We start from the raw sequence: 17,720 nt of genomic DNA, 5'->3' as shown, positions 1-17,720 counted from the left end.
CCCAATTATTTTCTTCCTTTCACATTTGTTCTCTCTTCTTTCTTTGCAAGACGAGAGCAAGCTTCTACAACTCTCAAGGCCCCTGAGCCTCAACTCCATTAACTCACAGAGAACTCTATTTGCATCAGAGAACCAGAGTGCATGCGTGTGCAAGCTTTGAGAACTGTCTGTAATGTGTTGTGTTGTCTGCATAGATTCAAGTAGAGTGTGTGAGTGGCGTGCAGGTTTTGTACTCTCCTTTTCTCTATTCTTTTGTAGCTTTGCTTCATTAAATATGAGGGATGTTTTTGGAGAGGACATCACTACTGGAGCAGAGAGAAGCCAGCTCACTCTCATCAACCTCTCTCCTATACATCACCTCTTACTGACACCAATCTCTAGTCTTCCTCCCTCCCTGCTACACCTCTGTCCCTGATTCTTTCCTCTGTCTCTCTGTCTTTATTCTACAGCCTGTGTTTCTGCATTTTACTTTTACCTTTTCTTCCCGGCGTCTTTATATTATTTTCCTCTTGTGGCCATTAGCAGCATTGATCATTTTTATAAATCTAAGCTCTGCTAACTGCCTCACTGACTGATATACATCAATAGTGAAGACACTTCAGAAAAATTAAAGGGACAGTCACGGTGGAGTGTTTTAAATCCCGAACCTGCTTTCTACTCACTGTACATGCAACTAGCATGTTACTTATGTCAATATATCCAACATGTGTATGTGTGAGATGTGTGCTAGCGTCTTCCATGCCTTTGCATTGTATGTAACTGTTCATGAGGCGCACTTCTGCATGGTTTCTGTTAATGGACTTGGAGACCCTTAGCTTTCATGTCAGTGGGGAGTCTTGGTTAATTATTCTCCATCAGCAGGGAGACTATGTGTATGTGTAGAGGGCATGTGTGTGTCAGATCATAGCAGTGACCAAACAAAAAAAGACTGGACACACACACACACACACACACACACACACACACACACACACACACACACACACAACCATCAATTTGATTTAACGATAAGAGCACTATGCAACCCTACTCTATAAGATTACAGTTGTGTTATAATTAATAAGTAATTGACGGAAAAATAATGACAGAAAATAAGATACAGGTCTGCTTTCTGGTATGATCACAGTTTTTTCTAGGGGTGCCCCAGGGTTGCACAGGCCCCTCCAAATTTGGTTGGCCAACCAAGTGCATACCATGGTATGTAAGGTACTATTTAGTACATGCCATGGTATCATAGTAATATGGGAGGTACTATGTTATGTACCATAGCAATATAGGAGTTACTATGTACCATGGCATCACACTATAGTATACTGAATAATCTATCGCTAAACTGCTTTATAAACAAACTATCCCCACTGGGAGAAGAAAACTGGATGTGCATTCTCTCTAAGAACCTCTCTTTGTCACTCTCTGCATTTTAGTGTGTGCTCAAGTCCACATCTCTCCCCAGTATATTTGCTGTTAATAGTGACTGACCATTCCATTACAAGCTTGTTGAGCTACCACTGTGACTTTGGAACCAGAAACCATGAGTGGCTTTTTTCCTTAGAGATACAAATGACAGAACCTAAGGAGGGGGCTTGTGTTTGTGTGTCTGAATATTCTTAAAATACTGATGTGATCGCAGGCTCAAGCCCAATTAGCCTAGAGGGTGATTCAGTAATAATGCTTACCCCTTGGCATAATGTCATATTAAACCAGTAGTGAAAAGAATACATTAGTGTGTTTCAAGAAAAAGAAAGACAGGGAGGGAGAAAATAGTAGGGAGTACGAGTAAGGGAGGCAGGGGAGACAAAGAGATGTGAGGAAGAAAAAAAAGGAAAAGGCACCAAAGAAAACGGAAATAGTGTATTGTAATTGTACTGTAATAATAAAAATGTTATCCTTAATTTTAATGGGTTTAAAATATTTGCTTCATGTTTAGAAGCTGCAAATTTATATGAAAAAACAATGACCACGACCCTGACAGAAATTTCAAGGAAAGACGATGACCCAGGACATCAAATTTTCATGAAAAAACGATGAATGCGGACCTGATGAATGGAAAATAAAACTGTGTCTTAGTAGTTTGCTGTGAAAAGGCATCTATGATTTCAATAGAGAGCACTAAGACAGGACGCAAACACATGGAGGGGCCACTGATGGGTCACTTCATTAATTATGAATCCGTTCTACTATTTTGGTACAGTCAACAATGTGCAGTCTCATTCAGAGTCACATACACAGGTAGTGTGACATAAAATGGGCATGTTCAGTATTCAGCAGCCTTTGTGTGCATGTGATTCCAAGCTCTGTAGGTTAACCTATATGCTGCTAAGTTGTGTTTTATTTAGACTGTATGTATTTCAATGTTCATGAGAGTGTCTGTGTGAGTTCTTGCAAAGGTTGAGGCCCAATGGAAATGGTACCAATGGCTTTCCACTGTATGGCATCCCCGCAAAACTCAACTGGAGTAAAACAAGGGTCAAGCAGTTATAACGCAACAAAATACAAAATGAAAAACATGAGCTTTTATCTTTGATAAGATTCTAAAACTCTTTGTTTGAAAATTGCATAAAGAAATGGAAACTTATCCAAAAACAGAACCCAACTAATTTTATATTTTTTCTCTTCACTACATGTTTTTTTCAGCTTGTGTTCACGTTTTATGTAGAAATGTCATTATACACAAATCATGGTATCCATTGTTCATGGTCTTACATTTTGGGAGTTAAGGTTGTATACTTTCAAACCACAAAACAAGTCAATTTAATAGAGAGACATTCTGATCACATGTATCATGGTCACACATTAAACTTAGTTATAGGTCTAACTGAGAGCTGTGGAGACACATAATGTGAGTCAGCATTAAAGAAAGAAGGCTGAGGTTTGTTATGAGAGGAGCACTGAGGCGAGGAGACGGAGGCTAATAAAGAAGCATCTGGTGGGAAGTGCTCAAGGACATACAACTGATGGAAATGTAAAATGTGTGTCATAGTCCTCCTACAGCTGTACATTGTTTTTTTTCCTCCCTTCAGACACAGCTTTGAGCTCTTAAGAGAAGTGGAGATGATGGAAGGTGGTGTGCGGTTACCAATCGATGTGTGTCTGTCTACCCAGTCTGAGTATGTTCTTTTTTCTGTGGTGATGCTCCAGTAGTCTTCATAATTACTGCCAAGGGTAGACACAATTGCACCCGGATATTTGGTCTGCAGGATTAAATTGGAACAGGAAACATTCAGAAGTGCACACACATACAGAAGAATACACATAATCGATTGTGGAGACTAGATGTAGTACATGGGTACACTATGAGTAAAAGCTGGTCACAATTTGTCTATCTTTAGCTGGAGTCATTCAGGCGGTAACACCAGGGGGATCCATTCAGAGTTCCCCTCTCGCTCTCTCTCTGTCTCACAGACACTGGTTCCCTGAAGATCCCTTAATTCAACAGCTTCACTTTAATTGGACTGTGGTTTGTCTCAGTATCCTACTTAACACTGGAACAGATCAACCATATAATCATGTCTGCTAACGGTCACACAATCAAAGCTCATCAATACGCACACAAGCACACACAGATCCATGCATAAGCCAATAAACCAAAACACAGCTGCAAGAGCATGCACACACTGTATCTCACAAATGCATACTTGTGCATTCAAGAATCAGTTTCCTGTTTTAAGTGTTATTAGCTGATATTTGCATTCCATTACCCCACTCCATAATTATGGGAGTTTTATGGACTAGGATTATAGCATAGTGTAAAACCAATATCTAATTTCCTGTGTGGTAATCATAAAGTGAACAGACTGAGGAATCCAATATACCACAAGGTATGAATAGTTCCTTAATGTAGCAGAATAATCTCTAAAAGACCATAGAACCATCTCATAACAAGAAGGTAAGGAAAACAAATTGCATCATTCAGGACTATTAATAATAATAGTAATAATAAGAAGAAGAAGAAGAATTTTAGTTTTATTCCTCAGACTGACCTGTTGAGGCTCCCAGCAGTTTGGAAGAGTTTTGATTTGATTTGAGAAATATGAGATTCAATAAATTAGGAAAAACATCCAACAGCAGAAGTCTGAAGCTAATCTCCACCATTAAGCTCCAAAATACAAACACAAACCAACTCAAACAAGACCTGCAAGCTCGCTCATCAGGCAAATCAAGTCCACAGCAACACTAAATATGCATACTCTTCTCTCTGAAGCTACATCCAACAGTGTTTTTTTTTAATCTCTAAATAAGTATTTTGCAGCCATGATCTCCTTTTCTGCCACTATTGCTGTTCAAGCTCCACTCCCACAATGCACCCGAAGGGCAAGTTTGTATTGGTAAGTGTGTTTTTTGCCCCCTATAAACTAATATAAATAGTCCTATATACTGTGGCCAGTCACGTCAGCATCAAGGCCTTTGCACAGCAAGTTTGTTTATTTCATGTGTTTTTTTTCCGATAAAAATCATAACTCAAAGACAACTTGCACACCGAGTCCTCTGTGTTTATTTTTAGATGAATTGAGAAAATTTGCAGTATGAGACAAAAGGTCTCGTACTCATTATGCAGAGTAATCAAGCGGTGAAGATTATTTTGTAGTTCTTTCATGCAGACTTAACACCACAGGTAGCACATTTTAAATTTTCTTACCTTCTTAAACTTGGATTAAAAACAGAAATATTTCCATCAAATTACACATCCCTCCTTATATTACAGTGCTTTTGTTTATTTCCAGTGCACAACCTTCATAATGGACCTTAACAATATGAATTTTTGGTGTGCTTTAGTCAAAATAACATGAAATATCAAGGATTTTATCCAAAATCTAAAACCAGTATGAGATGACACCATGTCCATCAAAGCTGATCAGAACAACCCCTTCAAAAAGACATAAAGAAGACACAGAGAAAATAGAGAAAAAAAACTCCTATGGGTAAAAACAAATGCTGGATTTCTTTTATATTTCTCGATACATTTAAACATTTAAATATGTAGCTGCTGTATGAAACACTGTAAGTGAGCTGTTTAAGTAAATGTTTCCCAAAGCATTGACTCAATATGTTTCAGAATCATACAGGAGTTTAGTTCATAATAAAAAGCTTTAGTTTAAAAAATAAATAGCAAAGGGATTTAAAAAAAACCTAAACTCACAAGGTATGAATAAGAAATGATGCTCACCTCAGATGATATTAAACTAGAAAAACAACCAGCAGGTGTTTTCATTTAATCGGCTGATTAGATGATGGGAGGAGCCAAAACTCTGCCAAGCTCCAACCTGAGCAGAGGTCTAATCAGCCCTAATTAAAATCACCTGGGTGTGCAGGCAGGCCTGTACAACAGACCATATCTGCAAGTTTAACAGACTACAATAATCTTATAATTATAATAACTTTATTTTTATCGCATTTTTAAAAAACAGGTTTGGGGTGTCAGCTTTCCTATAGTGGTAATGATGTGCATCCCATGTACGGAGGCTGTGGTCCTCGTTACAGCTTAAAAAAAATAAAGAAGTGCCGTAAATTTTGAAAAACTGCAAATTCAAAAGAAAATAGTGCTGCAAATGAAACAAACATGCAGCAAACAGCCGAAACAACTGCGTTATCATCAAACTCGTGCAAATACATAAACAACAAACTCAAAAAACACATTTCAGGAAACGACTCCAACATTTTTAACAGCCTGTAGGGGCGCTCTATGGGACAGTTACATATTGACTGGACAGAGTGAGACCAGGGACTGAAAGTTTTGTTCAGATGGGAAAGTTACATCATTGAATGACAGAGAATAACGTGTGGATATTACAGCAACAAGGACATTTAGAGAGTCCGGTCTGGATTTTGACATGGGGGGATGAGTCAGCCCCGGGATGCCTGGAGCTAGAACTAGATATGGGACTAATGAGATCCTCACTAACACATCCTACTGTCATAAACATGACCCACCGTGCTTTGGCCATCCCCGCTGTCTGACTCCAGGTTAAATTAGCTTTTTAATCTCTTGGCTACAGATTACCATTATTCTGTCATCAAACAATGAAACTTTCCCTACGAGAACCCCCAGGGGACATTTGTCTATTGAAAAGCCATCGGAAATCATCCTGCTTTGCCTATGTCTGCAGGTTTTACCATAATGTGGGTGAAAATGTGTGATTTATTTTTCCTAACAGCAGTTTCCTACCTTAGATTTTGTGCGTTATGAACATTATGAGATATAGGAATATGTGGCCAAGAATAAACCATCTGGTAGCATCTTTAATAAAATGTAATAACTTGGAATATTAATTACATCGCCAACTGCTTCAGTTGGAAAATATCAAATCTACTTCCTGTGAACCACTTAACATAGAGCCCTAGTTAAACACGTAGTATTTCTAAAACACATGTTGGTACAGCGCCCTTGTGCCACCGAATGTGACATGACATTTACTCATTTGCTCATTATTTTTTGCTAATATGCTAAAGGAAAGTGACACTATTGATGAGCCCTACATCATCTAAAGATCGAAAATGAAGGCGCACAACTGGCATGTGGTGACATTTGTGATTCAGGAAACAGCCAATTAGGTGACTGTTAGCACCAAAGCAGGTCACTCATAGTCACCCACCTAAACACAGGATTTTTTGTGCTTTGCAAATTGTTTGAAGTGTTGTCCCCACTTATTATTTGCAGAGTTGATAAGACAGTAAAACCAAACGGCATTGATTTCAAGTTTGCCAATATTTTTTACAAATATTTAATAGACAAATTATATAAGTGTAGAGAAATGGAAGTTATACTCAATTCATTCACACTAAGTTAAAATAATGCCATTTGCTATGTAACCTTTACATTTTTATACCTATTTGCACATTTGTACGTCAGAGGCTGTTATTGGATTATTTGCCGTTTTGTCACGGTTCACTAAAAAGACATCCATGCATCCATAAACACATCTATTTAAGGTTGACGTGAGACATGACATGTTTGCTTTCCTTTGAAATTCTTCCTGCAGGAGAATAATTGTGTTTGTATAGGAAATGTAATCTGTGCGCTCTGTTTATTTCAGTCACATTCAGCGCTACTTCTTCATGACTCATTTATGAAATAATTGATTTTCTGTTGATCCTGCATTAATCAAAATGGAAATGAGCATGTAAATTCCACAGCATGCTGGATCAGGACTCTTTATAGGCTCCCTCTCTGGCACAGACACATAAACACAGAAGCCTTTTTACAACACAATCCTAGATTAGTCATAATATGGTGTTGCATTTAATTATCATTCATTTCCAAAACCTAGAATTATCATCTACAACCAACATATTTGGTGATTATGCTGAGAACACAACACCTATATTTATCTGCCTCCCTCTCCTCCTCCTACTTGTCTTTTGTTCTTCTTTCTTTCATCCTCTTTTCTTCGGCGTTGCACAACACTTTACTTCTTTTCTCTTTCATTACTGGATCTGAAAGCAGAAACATATTCAGAAGAAGTAGATTCAGAAATTAAAAGTTAAGGAGTGAAGAGGAACAGACACATGATAGTTCTCATTTCTTGCCATCATTTGTAGTGATTGGCTGGTGGAGTGACCTACACTGCAGCCAGTCAGTAGGGGGCGCTCCTAATGCTGTGGCTTCACTTTTGGAGGGCTGTCATATCGTCCATCTACTTTAAAAATATGTGCAATCATAAACATCTGTATAGCTGTTATTGTGTTTTATTTTGTCAGTCAATGTCATCATTTTGTTGACTTTATGTTTGATGTGGTCAATATATTTTTAAGTGAATTATTACTTTACAAAATTAAGGACACAAAGTTTGTTGAGCTTACAATATTCTTTTATTTTTTGGTTTTCACAGTGTTCCACAGTTCTGCTGTGAATGATAAACATGAATGTAGATAACAGTTGGACTGACTTTTTGACCAGTAGTTAAATGTCTTGCTGTGAATGGCAGTATGCAGGGTCTGAAATGTATTTAAATAAAAGTGTTTTTTTTTTTTTTATCATAGAGAGGAAAACTTTAGCCCACTTGATCTATTCCACCGGATTGATCTCACTTAAATGAAACCTAATTACTTCTGGGAGTCAAACATAACCAAAGTTTTCTCCTACTGGTCAAAGAGCAGCTCATCCTGCTGGCTAAGGTCAGAAGTGGTTGATGTTAAAGAGAAAAAGTGACACTAATGGTCTTTTCTAGCCCTGAATACAATAAGCCTCAACATCTAATTCTAATGCTGTTTGGGAGTACATGTTGTCTTTTGTATTCATCTCTTATAATGTCCAATTTAGCTAGGTGAAGGGGTTTATGCAGTTTTTGATCAAACAATGAGTCCTTTTGACATAATAGGTTTATCCTTGTTTTGTTCTTTGACAGGTGTAATGGGTTCTAATATAACTTACAGAGACACAACCTCCTCTGCATCACGATAGAAATGCTCACACAGCAGAGGAAATCAAAACCTAAGAGATGAAATGTTTAATGCACAATCCTCCAAAGAATTCAGATAGCAATTACATCCAGCAGATATTGAATTTGAAGGGACACATAGCAGCAACATTCAAAATGGCATTTTAATACCTGACACACTGTTTGAAGACTTGTGACAAGTTGAAGGAGAAGCTGCTTAAACACATTACATCTACATCTAATCAAATCACAGGGTTGAATACTTATCTTTCCTATCTTACTTATCTTTTTTATAAACTAGAGGCAAACAGATTGATGGTGACAAAAGACATTTTTTTAAACAAAATGTGTATTTTTTCTGTTTTGTGAAGTCAACTCACCTCCATTTCTGAGAATACTTTGCAGGTACAGACTGTGCTACTCAGACCTGCCAAACTTTTAATACAACTGACAGTTTTGCTGCTCTATTGACAGCCAACCTCACTACATGTATTTCTCTCACTATTGTAAATAAATATATATTGTTGAGTCTTGCTTCAATTGTGTGGTTCATACTGCATTTTCAATGCATAATACTCCTCTTAAATTATGAAATGATTCAAACAGGCTCTGTTCTGCCATCTTCCTAATCATCCTTCCCTACCTATGTTTATTTAAGGCTGTTAAAATAGCTGCTATCTTCCTTACTCTCATATTGAACAACAAAGCATAGAAAATAGACAGCATTTAATGTTCAGTTAGCTTTATATAAAATGTGCCTTTAAGAAATGAATGTGACACTGTCAACAAATGAAGGGGTAGATGTTATTTTAGTCAGAAAACAGCAACACAAGCTGACTTTATCGATGCACAAAGGAAGCAACATGTATTAGGAGTACATTATTTAGTTGAAGTTGTTTGAGTGCACTCATGGTTTCATCAGAGGGGACAGGTGATGAGTTTAAAGTTAAAGCATGATGTATTTCGGTTTTGTATTGCTTTGTGCATTTATGCATATTGTGCATCTCTGTGTTTGCACCACCTCTTGTCTTACTTATTATTACTGACTTGCTTTTCTTCTTGCATGGGAAGGAAATACACAAGATAAATATAATCAAAGAGGTGAAGAATGACTGGAATGCAACACATGCCCTTGTATTCACTCAGACACATACACACTCTCACAGACGTATCCACACGAAGTGCAATCCCAATCTCCAGAATGAAGGATGTATGTGTGTCACTCATAATGTTAATTTATGCAGAGGCTTAATTGAAAATTGTTATCAAAATCAATTTGGCAGCCTTTAATAGGATGAGAGCGAAGAGGCTGTGGGAGAGTCACTTCCCTGGACGATACATTAATAAGAGAGAGACTGTGTGTGTGTGTGTGTGTGTGTGTGTGTGTGTGTGTGTGTGTGTGTGTGTGTGTGTGTGTCTGAAAGTGTCTCACTGTGTCACTGTGTTCTGTGTATTTCTGCCAAGACTTTTTTATGTTGAGGTAGGTTTTAATACTGACTGAGTTTGATTTTTAAACAAAACAACCCTTTTAATGAATTGTTTGGATCTAAAAAAAAAAAAGGTTTAGGTTTTTGTGTAAGTGTGTGTCAGTCTCCACTCACAGTAGGAGCAGCCGTGCACTTCTATGCGCAGACCGATCCGTCCTTCCTCGCTCCAGTCCAGCGGGACGAGCCGTAGGAAGCGTGCCACAAATCCCTGCTGCAGCTCATGGCGGACTGAGCTCTCGGAGTTGGAGTTCCCAGAGAAGGCCTGTAAACACACACATACACACAAACACATTTAAATTAAATACATCCAAGCCGCAGGCCTGCAGTCTAACAAGCAGCTTTAGGAAAAGTGCATGTGTATTTGTTCCACTCATCACATCCTGCCCAAAGGTGCAGAGTCGCAAAACATACATAATAATTAGGACTCTATTTACAGTCTATGCTCTAAATATCTAATGTGCCTGCCATAAGACTCTCCGACTACAGAGGGTTGGAAGAGGAAAGTGTGTCTTGTTTTCAGCTCAAAGTACATGTCAGACACTCCCTGTTCACATCGCTTCATATTTAAGCTGATTTCAGACTCTCCAGAGATTCACTGAGGCTTGTGATGAGGTTTACAGTCCCTTGTCTTATTACCATTTTGTTCTGCACATTTACTTAGTGCACTCTCTTAAATCCCAGCCTTCAGAAAACATCATATTGTATTTTCTGTAAACAAAGCAAATATGTACAAAGCATTTCTCAGTAAAATGGTCTGATGCCTGTAGATTTATTTACTTAACTGTTGTTTGCACGTACAAAAAAAAGTGTGTGCACCAGCTTGGGGTTTTTCTATGAAATCCCATCCAAACACTGCATTCTCCTTCAATGCAGCTTTAAAGATCAACAAAAATGTACTGGCACAAGTCCCCTGAAAAAAGACCTGATGCCATTCCCAAAGGTTTCAGTAATGGTTTTCATTGTCTTCATCGCTGTGATACAGTTCAAGGTTAATCCAACATAAACGTTGAACCTGCTGGTGAGTATCTGTCTTTTCCAGGTGAGCACTGGTGGGACCATTTGATGAGGACCTACATTCAGTCAGTGCTAAAAACTAACTTGAGGATTAAAAAAAATGGCTACATGATGTGTTAGGTTAGAAAACAAATTATTTAACATTTTAACAGACTATACAATCAACTATAGCAGAGTCTCACTAAGAATCTGACTGATAGGTCTTTACAGGCTGTCTTTTAACAACAATCAATAATCAGTAATGACATTAAAACTCTTATTTTGTTTTACAGAAACTAAACAAAAAGGGACTGAATGGCTTTCTTGCTGCTTTAATGCTGACTCAGGGGTTCCCAAACTTTTCAGCCCACAACCCCCAATATAAAGGTGATAGAGACTGGGGACCCCAACTGTCTGGTGATTAAAACATTTGACACACTAGGCCTCTCCAAACACTGGCATTAGAACACCATGCCCAAACACCATTATATTATTTTTCTTGTAGTTGCTAAATCAGCTGCGCACATCCATCTTAAGGTTGTGTGAGTTGACATGCAGTGGAAAATTGAGAGCTGTTGTACTTAGGTTGAAACCAAGTTTGGTCAAAGGGAGAGGATGGTTCGATTTTGTTATAAAGTCCCCAAATAATGATAATTCAAATGTGTAAATGTATTTCTGTTGATCTCTTGGTCCATTTTATGCGCACTTTGGAACAAGACCCCGAGATTCTTGAACGTCTTTGCTTGAGGCAGTAGCTCACTCCTCTTTCAGAACGAACAATCCAACCATTTTGGGCAGAACCATGACTTTTTAAGGTGAGGGTAATTCATTGTTTAACATGCATTCATGTACACGCAAAAAAATAGAAAATGTTCCTTCTTCAGACACTGGGACAAACACAACCCCATGTTTTTGTTTTTACATCTTTCAGACTTTCTCTACACCCCCCCCCCTCCCCACACTCCTTTTTTTTTTACTGTCAAGTCCTCTAAATCCTCCTTCATATCATGCAATCTCTGTTGAAAGTTTTTTCTTCTACTATTTTGTTTCCACACTGCCCGTGGTGCTGGCTCAGGATTTGAAGCACAAAAAGGCACAAATGGATCAATTTGCATGCACACACGAATGCACATATATACACACAACCGCCCACACACCACCTCGCCATTTAAACCTCTCTCCAATGTTAAAACCTGATATCACCTGTAAGCTCATTTTGTATATAGAAATAAAATATGAAAAATAAACCTCTGAATTCTGACTACCTAGAGAGGATTTGGCTGACTGTATGAAAGACTGCTTTTCTAATCCAGGTTATCCTTTTCAATCCATTACCCTTGCAAAGGTATGAGCGAGAGAGAGAGGGCACGAGAGAGAGAGAGAGAGAGGGGGAGAGGGAGAGAGAGAAAGCTCAAAATCGTTTGGGACTCCACCCAAAAGCTCAATCCCCCTGTCCCAATTTTCCAGCTTCTTTCTTGGATTTCACTATTGTGTTCATCCTGCTATTTGTCATTTCTCTGTGCTCAGCTGAATGAGCAGCTCAATTCAAAGACATTTCTATGCAGAGTGGAGGGCAGAAGGAGGGTTAGAGGAGAGACAGGATGGATGAAGAAGAGGAGGATGAAGATGAGGAAAGTAAAAACCTGTGGGTGCTGAACACCTCGGAAAAGTCTGCCTAGTCAACCATTTAATTCCTTCTACTCCAAATTCAAATCATTAACCAGAAAACCAATGAGTCATTGGGTATTTGTGTGTGTGTGTGTGTGTGTGTGTGTGTGTGTGTGTGTGTGTGTGTGTGTGTGTGTGTGTGTGTGTGTGTGTGTGTGTGTGTGAGTGTTGGACAACTTAAGAGCTTAAACACTTTGTGTTTTGGTTCATCAATAAGAGAAATAATTAATGGAGGCAAATTTGTGTTTTTTACTCAGTGTGTGTGTGTGTGTGTGTGTTTTTTTATCCATTTCTGTATTTCTCTTGAAGTTTGAGCAGAAAACGCATGTATATTTATTCAACATAAACTATATTGAAGTGTTCTGCAGTACTGCATAAAAAAAACTTAACTTGGTGAACTTGGGAATCCCTACCGGAGCCAAACCGAAAAACATTTATATCTGTTCTGAGTGCTCCTCTGGGTATATGCATAAACTTTAAAAGTTTTTCAGTTGGTAAAGTAGCGTCTTTGGTGAACATCAAAACAGCCCAGTGTGGTCACATGACTTTAGCAATTTGTGAGATCAGTGGAGGAAAAGCAATGAGGGGAAAGTTGAAAAAGTAAAAACTAATAAGGGAAGCTGAGAGCCTCGTTGGGCGTTAGGACCTCCAAGGCTGCCGTCATTCAAGAAAGAACAAGACGATCCCTTAACAGCTGGTCAACAAGTGTCCGGGTGGTCTGGTTTGTCTCACACACACACACACACACCAACACTCATCACTAGCCATATATACAAGAATCTCATGAATTATGCTTGTATCCCTTATAAAAAAAACATCCCTGCAGAGTTGTATTTACAGCCATTTTATACTTTTCTTTTGCCTCACTCTGCTTGTTTTTCATTTCCTGACTGTACTTCACTCAATTTTCTGTGTGTATGTTCGTGCATCTGCCTATCTGTGTTTGTGTGTTTATGTCTTGACAGCTGAATACAGGCCTTTCCAGAGAACAGACAACACTTACAAACAACGAGTGAAAGCTATTTCCTGGTGTTTGCTTGTTGCAACTGGACCTTGTTTCAGACCGGCCCAGAGTCTGGCCTGTTGTGTTTATCTGTGTGTCTGTGGGTACTGTATGTGTGTTCCTTTCAAAGAGAGGCAGGGGAAATCAGTCCAGCCTGGTCTGGTCTTTTGTTTTTTTTATCAAAAAGTGTACAGGACAAAACAGGCAGGCCGTGGAGAAATTTGTGTTTCTGTGAGGTCTTGTGGGTGTTTGTTTTTGTGTTTGTACATGCTTGAAAAAGATGGACAAACTGTTGTAGTGATAAATGTATGACACATCTGAATATGTTAGGGATAAGAGTGAAACCTTGAATTTACAATGTATTAATAATATACATTGAATTAAGAGTGTAACTGAATACATATTGTCGTGCATGAATTATTGACTGCATTAAAAGATGACCCATGCATCTCAGCCTTTGCATGCAAAAGGTGAACCTAGAATATTGTCGACATCCATCAATGGTGATATCCAAGGTTAGAATAGTTTTGGACTTTTCATTAGTTTTTAATTTTTTCTTTTGTTTTGACTTTTTGTTTTCAATTTCAGCTGTTTTAATTGGTTTTTAATGCTGGTTTGTTAGTTTCGTTTTGTTAATATCTCGTGAAAATGCTGAGTTTTAGTTACGTTTTTATTCTTTTTAATGTTACTTTTAGTTCCTTTTTGGGAATATGGGATACTTGTCAGGAAGGAGGCAGGATTTAAGACCTGTACTGCAGCCAGTCAACAGTGAGTGAGCAGGAATGACCTGGCTTCACTTTTGGGGGGCTTTCATGTCGTCCATCTTTTTATGCATTGTATCGAGTGAATCAGTCCCGTCACTACATATTGATATAATACACCATTTGCTAACAATTCCTTCTGGATACAAAATTCTCAATGGGAGAGATTATTCATAGCTAATCACTTCTTGACACTTCCTCAGATAATTACAATTCTGAGCTTAAAAGTCAATCAAGCCTCCCACCAGGGACAGAGACCAGAGTCCTGCTGCAGGCAGAAGGCTAAATGGATTTATAATCTCAGTTTGCACTACAAGGCAGACTGAAGGAGGAACGTATGCTGGATCATTGAATATTAGTATTTTTTTGTGATATAGGCTGATCCTCCTCTTCCTGATGGTATATTAAAAGTGATAATCGATATAAATATAAATACATATAATTCTGATCTATATGAATCAGGTAATATTTTTGTACAGAGTTTATTTGAAGTCTTTTGTATTATTCCCTGTTGTCCTGTTTTTTACGATCATCTCAATTTAGCACCTGGAATGCTTAAAAGCATACTTTTATTAATATTAGCAGGATGCTTCCAGATGTTCTGTCATTTTATTGGAGCTGATACATTTTTGTATGCATCCATATCTCTTATGCACCAGTACAGTTCCCCTCTGTTCAGTCTCCCATTAACTGCCTGCACCTATCGAGGATCTCCCAAAAACTGGCAACAAATAAAAGGGAACAGAAATGTTTTCTACGCATCACTTAGGAACTTACACGAGGAACACTTTCAGAAGATTTCATGCTAATAAACTTTATAAACTCTTACAATTTTGGCTTATTAATAAGTGTGAAGAAATCAAATGGAATTAAGTGTGCTTAAAAAAATAAAGAAACATCTTACAACCCATCATTATAATAATTTCCTCTATTACGTCACAAAATCATGATTGGAATGTTAAAATATTCCCCTGCACTGAATTCAATTCTACAGATGTGTAGAGACTGACACACACACACACACACACACACACACACAGACACAGCGGGAAAAAATAGACCTTTAAGAGTCCATTACTGTCCGTTGCTATGAACATTTTGCACCTTCTCACCTCTCTGCTCACAGGGGAGTAGAGCTGATGGAGTGAAGAAGGCCTCCCCGCCTCTTCTAAAAACCTCACACACCACCCGGAGCTACATCACTGTAGTGTGTGTGTGTGTGTGTGTGTGTGTGTGTGTGTGTGTGTGTGTGTGTTTGCTGCTGCACTTCACAAACTCATTATACATATTTGTGTACTGTATGTGTGTGAGTGTTATGACATGGTGTTGGTAAGGGTTAGGGTACTTTTCACTCTCATATGTTGGACTCCTCTTCATGCATCATACTGCAGACTCACTGGTCTGACATTAATGCCCAAGAGAATCTCTCTTTCTCTCTTCAGGAAAATGAGATCAATCAGCAAAATTATAAAATGAATTCATGTAACTCATTTGTTGTGTGCCCGCAGTCTAAAAGAAGGGGCGTTTACCTATGTTAGTTAAAAACAAGAGGCATGTGCTTCAAACTAATGAGGACTTGGTATTCATGAAGCTGTGAACATGGGTGCAAACTACAAAGGCTGGTTAAAAATATAGATTCATCAATGCATTGCAATTATCATTTTCCCAATTCAATGTTGATTCAGGGAAACCCTGTACTTGATTTTTTTTTTCGGTGTAATGATGTCTCTCTCTTTGATATCGAATCAAATCGATATTGAATCGTATCGTGACCCAAATAATTGAAATTGAATGGCTGAATTGTGAGGGTGTGGACAACACCCAGTTATAAAATCTACAGCTTAATTACAGGCTCATGAATCTGCCCTTGACATTATTAGTGACTTCCTGAAGAGCAAATTTAAGAAAAAACTTATATATATAAAGATATTGGTGAGTGAGGCCCCATGTTCCTGTTCATGACATTACTATAACATTTTCATAGCAGCCACTCAAGTTGAACCACAGGAGACCCACAGAGGAACTGTCCTCTCTATGGCCATATGGCATAGTGGGCAATTGCCCGGTGGGCCGTTTAAAAAAAACATTTTTTGCTCATTTATATGGTGGTTTTTGGGTGGGGTGGTGACTAATTTGCCCATACAAATAGAAGGAGTACCGAGGGCTGAGGCCCACCCTCCGCTCGTTGGGCCCTCTGCTCTCAATAAATCAAAGAAACAGTCACGTCTCCGCCTGTCAGGTCTTTTGGGCCGAACAAACTTTTTTTTTTGGTTCACTGACACTGATTGGCCAATGGTCAATAAAACAGGTCGAGGGAGGGCCGAGGCCCACCCCTCCTCGTTGTGCCCCTCGGCTGTCAATCAACTTATCGCTCGTATGATCACAGCAAAAAAATATAGCCCTTCAGGCTGATTCTTTTAAATATGCCAAGCTGACTGACATATTTAGTGCAGCAGCAACTAGACCTTCCTCAGTACAGTCTGGGGCCGCACCCGGTGCAGCTACGGCGTCAGGTGATGATGGAGTTGGCCGTGAGGGGGGATGAGGCGAGGCCGGTGGTGGATACGAATGACAGCACCAGCGTTACCTATGTTGCTGTATATTTTAGAGAGAGGAGAGCAAGGGGGAGGAGAGAGAGAGCGAGGAGCAGGAGAGAGAGAGCGAGGAGCAGGATGGCATAGATTACTATGCCCGCCCTGAGCCTGTTATTTTACAGGCATTTTTGGATCACCACCCACAACAGCATACCAGGAACCCCATAGTGCGAAGAGCTTTCACTTGTAAAGATGGCACCAGCGGGAAAAGGCTCACGTATTTGAAGGAAACAAATAGGTTAATCTGTTTTGTGTGTCTTGCATTTGCGAAGAGGACTGATGCCAGTATATTTATTAGTGGGATGACAGACTGGAGACATATACATCAGCGAACAGAAGATCATGAAAAGAGCATTGCACACCGAACCTGTCAAAAGCTGACATCAAGAGCATGTTTGCAGGCAGTCAGATGTCTGCTCATAGAGAACAGATAAAAAAAAAGAGGTGCCAGGTTTTGGAGCGTGTAGTGGATGTGGTTAAAGTGGTTGGGAAGAGGGGGCTGAGTTATAGGCAGGTGGAGAATTAATCCTTTTATTAGGAAAATATATGTCTGCTTAAGAGAGCATCTGGATGATTGTAAAGAGCAAAACACAGCATCAATCCAGAAGAGGTAGAGGGTCTCTCATCACCCTACTCTCCAAAACAACAGTGAACTCTGTAATAGATACGGTTGGGCATCTCGTTCAGGACATAACGTGTCATGATCAGTGTTCGTGATAGTGAGATATGCCACTGAGGCTGTGCACGAGAGGCTTGTAGCTGTCGTGAGGTGCCATGCATCCACTGGGCAATACTTTGTGGACCTGCTCTCAGGAGTCTTGGAGCATCTGAAACTGGAC

Source organism: Labrus mixtus, chromosome 19 (genome assembly GCF_963584025.1).
Source record: "Labrus mixtus chromosome 19, fLabMix1.1, whole genome shotgun sequence".
In the NCBI taxonomy this organism is placed as follows: domain Eukaryota; kingdom Metazoa; phylum Chordata; class Actinopteri; order Labriformes; family Labridae; genus Labrus; species Labrus mixtus.
Note: the sequence above shows the minus strand (reverse complement) of the source record.